A 7,925-nucleotide genomic window follows, 5' to 3' on the forward strand; every position below is an offset into this window, starting at 1 on the left:
GAGCATTACCTTCCTCCAGTTACTGAATTGGAGAGTTTAAGGTACAGTTCTCCCATCTATTCCTTTTGGGGTTGAGCTGGTAGATAGCTTTCTCCTGCTTAAATATGAAAACGCTAATTCAGGCTATCAGGAGAAGCAGGTATTCCCATGTTATTCCTTAAAAACAATCAAACTTCAAAGCTTACATTACAGTTAGAATTCCCTGCCACTTTCAATCTAGAGTACCCACCTGCTTAATGCAAGGGCTTGTTTTATATCCTGATAATGTTAAAATAAAGAACTCCTCAGTAACCTACCCATGGTCTTAAAAAAATCCTTTCCTCACTTCTATTCACCAGATCCTGACAGATATTCAGTTGTCTCCAGAGGCACTAAAGAGAAAGGGGAAGAAAATCAACGATGAGTTCTTTCAAGCACCTCCCTGAGCAGAAGTCTTCCCCTGCTTCTGTAGATGTTTTTATGCTAATTTTGTCAAAATGTCTTCACAATAAATGTTTAATTATACACAAAAGACTGCATAATAGTGATTATCTAAAAGCTGTAAAGTCCAGCACACCAAAGACAGAAAGTACCAAAATTAAAGCTGTCTGTACAATTTTACATCAGCTTGCTGCTGTATGTGCATTATGAAACAGACAGGCAACCTTTAATTACATGATCACATGCTACTTTTCCCTCCAATTTTGGATGACCAGTTTGAGATACCTGATTTTTCAGAGTGCTTGGGTTTATGTAGCTATTGATAGAGGCACATATCTTGGTAATTTCAATTGTAGCTATGAATGCTACTGTAGATGGAAGTTCTCAAGCCAAGCACTCAAAGAGAGTGACACACAAGTAGTGACTATCCATGAAAAGGTTTGCTTTGAGAGATTTACCCAGCATTGCACAAACTCTATGGCAGAAGTAAGGATTGAATTTGCATCTTCGGGGTTACCTTCAGTTGGCTTCACCATAAGTCCATCATTTTCCTTTCTGCAGTTCCCTGCCTTCTTCAGAAAACCCCATCCAAATTCTGAAGCAAAACAAGCAACAGGACAAATGCTTTACAGACAAACCTTTTTCACTAAAGAACCCATATTAATCCCCAAAGTAGGCCCAACTTGTGCACTGAATGAGGCAGATTTCTCTTGAAAAAGGAAACGGCATGCCATCATTTAATTCTAGACTGAATCATAAGGTTCAGAAGGGTACAGGAAAACATTAATATTCTGGCATTTCCTAACTTTAGATGGTTTGATTGTTCAGCCTTAATAATGATGTTCTTTCACCAAAGTTGCAGGGGGGTATACACATACATATGCTACTGGCAAGGAACATTTGTATTTGCTGGCAGCAAAGGACTGATGAGACTTAAAAAGAAAAGTCCCATTTCATGCTCGCTCTCTCTTTCTCCCCCTGTGCCCTCCAAGTTTGACTGCTTCTAACCTGCCCCTCTAGCCTGTCTCCTCTTCATTCTAGATCTTTGCCCAAGTCTCGTGGTCCAACCAGTTTTAATCTCTGCCTACGTGTCAACTGCCTCTTTCTAATATCCCCCCTTGCCCAAGGCCAGTCTCCTGTATAAAACGGTATCTGAAAGGAAATACCAACAGTTCACATCTGCTGATGCTGTCAGATGACACTTCCTGATGTCTCTTCTGGATTTGGTGTTGGTAACACAAAGTGAAGGTCTGGACACCTGCAGAAATTTCTTCATCAGTTATCAAAGTTTCTCACCACCATCCAAGTTATTGACATGTGCATTCAACACAGCTAATTCCACCCACAGAGCTTATTTTGCAAAACAAGAAAATGCCATTCCTTGTGTGGAATACTTGGTTGAGGAGGCATGCTATGTTGTTGATTAAGCTTCAAGGTAAAGGGAACACCATAGCTGAGGGCAGATGATAACATTATTTCTGACTGAAAGCAAACACATTTTTCTTATGGTAGCTGTGTGGAGCTAGCAACATTTTTTACGTTAAATGAGAAAGAAAGGATAAGGGCTCACTGCATGCAGGCCCTTATTCAGCAACATACTTATGCACATGCCTAATTCTGAAATGCATAGGATTAGCCATGTGCCTAATGAGATTAATTGTGAGTTTAGAGTTAGGCATGTATGCCTTGCTGAATCTGGATCATAATTATGGCCAACTGCAGTGTAACACTCATCTTCCAAAGATCCCCACCATCAAGCAAGCAGCACTTGACCCATTACTGAAACACAATCACTTGGGTGTGAAGGGGACTAGACCTTAAAGAGCAAACAGCAAGAATATTATTAGTATTATTGTATGAGCCCCACCACATCACAGATCACAAATAAATGCCTTGTGCAACTGAAAAGACAAGGCAATTTTGGATGAGTGAACAATGTCATTTCCTAGGGTACCAGAGTTAACACTCCCATTCCTACAATGCAATTTTAATGATTAACAATTGCCACAACCTTGCTTTTTACATCATAGTACCTCTGGTATTGTACAGTGCTCCCAAACACCTTGAGAGCTGCTGTGGAAGATTGACCTACTCAGATAACTACCTACTCAGTTTCCTATTGCACTTACCGAGGCGCCTAGGCTTTCCTTGGGGTTTTCAGGACTAAATCTCAATGTCCTTATCACAATTTGAGCTGGTATATCTGCAGTATTGGCATTTCACAAAGGAGCCTCCTTCTTCTAGTAGCAGCAGCAACAACATTCTTGTTTAAAGACTGTCTTTTGATAATTTGGAAGCTGGAGGTGCTCCACTGTTGCTTAAGGGAATCTCTCAAGCTCTGAATACTTTTTCAAGTAGAAACTACCATAAAACATCTTTATGGCTGCCAACATTTTCTGAGACAATAGAGAAACCCTTTCTCAGTAAGACAGCAGTATGAGTCACCAGTTCAACATAGTTCAGGGGTGGGGGGCACGGTATGAATGAGGAGACTCAGAGGTTTCCTAAAATGACTGTACCTGGCTAGCAACAAAGAAAGAGTCAAGCAGACTCAAAAAAAGTATGTCTTTTTTTTCCTCCCCCATCTGCAATGTTTTCAGAGATTATGAAATAAATCATACTGCAGCTTTCTTGGCTCCTTTCCTTTCTCACGTATGGTAATTATTAGGTAAGTAAAATTACAAAACGTTGCCAATAAAGTTGTTTTGCGAGAGAAAGGAAATGAACCCAAACTGTTAAAACCTCACTGTAAAACTGCACAGCTCTTATTACATTTTCTTTCTCTTATGACACTTTCTTTTCAATTATCTATATTCACAGAGATAACAAACAGGTAGATCTAATGAGCATTTATTTACTGGCACATCTGCACTGAAATCAAGCAGGTATTTATTGACACCAGGGCACCATTTTAAGGATTTTGCTTTTTAAAGGAAGGTGGTGGATGGTTGTTACATTAAAGGTGCTGACAGAAGTGACATTTTGGCATGTGATTGCCCCCCTGAAGCACTCTACAGCCATGCCCCGACAGAAGTTCACAGCTGTAGAGTGCAGGAGCACAACAATCTGAACCCTCATTACCTCAAGGGGGTCCAATCCACCCACCCCACCTTCCAGTGCAGCCTGGGAAAAACCCTGGACCAAGCTCCCTCCTCTCCCCTCCCATCCTGAAAACAGCACCAGAGCTTGGGGCAGGGCCAGGGGAGAGAGGCTGCAGACATACAGCTGCTCCAAAGTGGAGCTCAATCCCCCAGACCCAACAGCAAGTGTCTGTTGGGGGGCAGGGAATTGCTGCAACTCCTGACATTTCCCGTGAAGCTCCATAAGCTACAGCAGAGAGCTGCACATTTGTCAGCACCCAAGACAAGCTGCATATTAAAAACACAGTAACATCAGAAGTTCATGCTCTGATAAAATATAGGGAATATGTGCCTGAAAACTGTTTGTTAGCATACCGTGATAGACTGACAGCAAGAAATGGGCTAGCGGCTTCCAAACTTCTACAGAGCACGCACCACCAATTTAAAATGATACAACCTTAAGTACTACCAGCAAATTTGTCATATAAAAGTAATTATAATAAATCTGTTAACGCATACCACTGGTGGTACCCATACCACAGATGGGGAACTGCTGGTAGATGTTCAAACTAGGTCAGCAGTCACAACTGGGGCCAGATGTTTCCAAGTGCTCAGTTCCCATTTCGGCAGTTTGGGTTGGGACTGCAATACTGTATTCTGTGAGAACGGTTCCAAGCACTACATATTACAGGAACACTTGTGAACAGAAGTATTTGTATCTATTCAAGGACAGGTATGGAGACAGTGGCATTTTTTTCCACAAATGCACTTAGCTACCACGTTTGTATATGCAACACCACCTTGTGTGCATGTGTTCTAAAAGTATTGGGAACTAGAGCTGTGCCAAACAGCACCGTTCCACTTTGACTTCCATTTCGACAGAACAGTTTTTCGTTTCGAGTCTTGTTTCATGTCAAAAGCGCTGTTCCATTTTGTTTTGTTGAAACTGTTTTGACGTTTTCCCATAGGCTATTCTGCACCCAGTGGCAGGAAGATTGGTGTTGCTGCTGGCCCCAGATGGCAGCAGCAGACTCCTATCATCCAGCAGGCAGATCAGGAACCCACACCCCTGGGAGGAGTCCAGCACAGCCTTGCAGCCCTCCCAGGGGTGCAGGTGAGCCCCCGATCTGCCTGCCGGATGACAAGAGGCTGGTGCTGCCGGCTGGGGCCAAAGCCAGCACCGATCTTCCCGGCACGGGCTGTGCCCGGCGCCAGTCCCAGCCAGCAGCACCAGCCTCCCATCATCCAGCAGGCAGATCAGAGACTTGCTCGTACCCCCAGGAGGGCTGTGAGGCTGTGCTGAACTCCTCCTGGGGGTGCAGGCCCCCCAATTTGCCTGCCGGATGACAGGAGGCTGCTAGTGCCAGCTGGGACCAGCGCTGGGCACAGCCCATGCTCAACGCTAGGAAGATTGGTGTTTCCACTCGCCCTAGACAACAGCACCAACCTCCTGTCATCTGGCAGGCAGATTGGGGGCTCGCCCGCACCCCCAGGAAGGCTGCGGGGTTGTGCCAGACTGCTCCCGGGGGTGTGGGCCCCCAATCTGCCTGCCGAATGACAGGAGGCTAGTTCTGCTGCCTGGGGCCAGCGGCAGGGCCCGGGGCAAATCAGCTTGTGCGGGGACCCGCCTCTGCCCCAGGATTGCACCAGAGCCGACCTCAGGATTACAGAGCTGACCCCAGGACCAGCACCAGAGCCAACCCGAGGAGGATGCATGGCCCAGGGCAAATCAGCTTGTGCAGGGAACCGTCCCCACTCCAATCCCAGAGTGGGGACAGGTCCCCACACAAGCTGATATGCCCCAGGCCCCGCCGCTGGCCCCAGGTGGCAGAACCAGCCTCGTGCCATCCAGCAGGCAGAGTAGGGGCCTGCACTCCCAGGAGCAGTCCAACACAACCCCTGCAGCCCTCCTGAGGGTGTGGGCAGGCCCCCCCGATCTGCCTGCCAGATGACAGGAGCCTGGTGCTGCTGGCTGGGGCCAGCGGCAGCACTGATCTTCCCGGCTCTGGGTGCAGGCTGTGCCCAGCATCATCCCAGGTGGCAGGAACAGCCTCCTGTGATCTGGCAGGCCGATCGGGGGGCCCCCCACACTTCTGGGAGGGCTGCGGGGTGGCCCTGATCTCGTGCTGGGAAGATCAGTGCTGCCACTGGCGCCAGCTGGCAGCACCAGCCTCCTGTCATGCAGCGGGCAGATCAGGGGCCCGCACCCCTGGGAGGAGTCTGGCACAGCCCCTTAGCCCTCCCGTGGGTGCGGGTGGGCCCCCAATCTGCCTGCCAGATGACAGGAGGCTGCTGCTGCTAGCTGGGACTGGCACTGAAGCCAAGTAAGCCTGACTTTGAAACGTTTCAAAACATTTTGAGTGCCCATTTTTCATTTTGAAGCTATTTCGAAGGCTTTTGTTTTGTTTTGATTTCGCTGTTTTGAGCTTGAAACAGGTTCAAAACGAAACACCAAGCAAAATTTCACATAGCCCTATTGGGAACATATAAGCTGTAAGCATACATTTTTAAAGAAAGATTACCTTTTGATTTTAGCTTTTGGCTTTAGCTTGGGTTTCTGTTGATACTTTTGCCATACCTAAAGGCACTCTTGGTTTCCCATCTGTGGCTCTTCTGTTAATAGCATGTGTCAGAATGCTTCTGTGCAACATGAATCATTGAAACCTCTTTGTTTTTAACAGAAAGGAGTGCACTCTAATTAGCTGTTCATACTTATCTCTTCTTTCTAGCATTCCCTCTAATGTAATATTTTTACGTCTGATCTTAGAGTGAGAGAGAGAGAGAGAAAGAAAGAATCAACATCAAGCATTTCAGTAGCCTCTCTAGGTAACTTGAAAAAACTCTAACCTGTCAGCTTGATCTGATACAAGCCCATGAAATATACAGCCATGAAGCTGTGAACAGAATAGCTATGTTAACAACACTATAACTTTCAGGCATAAATTATTAGGAACTGAGCCTAGAATATTCAAAGTATGTCTCTGGATATATCTTAAATTCAGATACAGCTCTTGAATACATGACTGCATGCACATATACCCCCCTTCCAGAGGCAAGAGGCAGGAACAAGTATGTACATATGATAAGATCTTTATTAAGTGTTACTTATTCTCTAATTCCTTTAAGTATTTCTCAATAATTGTGCTTTATTATATGGGTTTTAGGATGGAAAATCTTTCCTTAGCACTACAGAGTATGGTAAAATAAAAGGGCTCTATCTCCAATGGATGAACCTCAGAAGTGGGGCTCTGGGAACAACTGAGGTTTTTTTCAGCATGACAGTCAAACCAATTGAATTTGATCAAATCAAAATTAGAATTTAATGGGGGAAAAAAATAGGAAAAAAAAACCACACTTCTTGAAAGTGAAAACTTCTCTTTTGGGGCATATGACGGAAAAGCAAAGAAAAATAAGAAGCAAAGGAAAATCCTTCTCAGGGTTAAGATACCACACCTAGGATGTGAGAGATCCACATTCAATCGTCTCCATGGCCTGCACAGACTTGAAACCACTCATTGAGTGCCACGACCACCTGACTACAGGGTAATTGGGGTAGAGACTACAGGTACATCTACTCCATGTCCCCAGTCCTTCAGGGAGAGCCAACCTTGAATTCACCATGCCTCTCCAAGTAACTTGAAAAAACTCTAACCTGTCAGCTCTGGAGGCTGACATTGGCTCCAAAGATAAGCAGCTTGAAACCCTCCGGGTTCTGGGTGAAAAAGGGGAGGGGGGTGGGGTGAGAGAGACCAAATTGTAGACATTTACTACAGGCCACCGAACCAAGAGGAGGAGCTGGAGCTCTCTTGAGAACTGACAAAGGCCATGCATGCAAGGGACTTGGTTGTCATTGACAACTTCAATTACCCAGATAGATTGGGAGAAACACTGGCTAGGTTGGATCAGTCACGTAACTTCTTAACTGTAAATCGAGGAGCTCTTTCTGACCCAGGAAGTACAAGGGCCAACCAGAGGTACCACTCTCCTAGACTTGTTCTTGGCCAAAGGAGATAATCTGGTGTGTGGCTTGAACATTGAGGGTAGCCTGGCCAACAGCAACCATGAAATTATCAGGTTCACTGTCCACCACAAGGCTGACAAATCAACTAGCAGGACTGAAGCCCTGGAGTTCAAAAATGCTGACTTTGACAGGCTCAGAGCATTAGTATGGAAGGTGATGCGGAACCAGGGACAGAAGGTGAATGGGGTGCACAAAGAGTAGTTGTTCCTCAAGGACGCAATCCTCGAAGCACAAAAGAAAACCGTTCCCATGAAGAGGAAAGGTAGCAGAAGGGCTGGCAAGCCCTCCTGGCTCAATAGGGACATCAAGGTCCTCTTGAAAAAGGAAAAAAGAGGCATACACAGTGGAAACTAGGGACTGTCCTCAAGAAGGTCTATACAACAGTGGTCTGCACTTGTAGGGAA

General features: G+C 45.7%; 1 long non-coding RNA gene across 1 annotated transcript in view; it reads right to left on the reverse strand.

The window, feature by feature from the left end:
• Positions 1-7,925, reverse strand: part of LOC102380764 — a 76,761-nt gene that overhangs the window by 48,799 nt on the left and 20,037 nt on the right. The window contains exons 2-4 of the long non-coding RNA XR_324862.3: positions 1,591-1,678; positions 938-1,015; positions 297-371 (exon numbers count right to left, since the gene is read on the reverse strand). This is a non-coding gene — a long non-coding RNA (uncharacterized LOC102380764). The remainder of the gene's footprint in view (positions 1-296; positions 372-937; positions 1,016-1,590; positions 1,679-7,925) is intronic.

The sequence above is a fragment of the Alligator sinensis genome, unplaced genomic scaffold (genome assembly GCF_000455745.1).
Source record: "Alligator sinensis unplaced genomic scaffold, ASM45574v1 scaffold643_2, whole genome shotgun sequence".
Classification (NCBI taxonomy): Eukaryota; Metazoa; Chordata; order Crocodylia; family Alligatoridae; genus Alligator; species Alligator sinensis.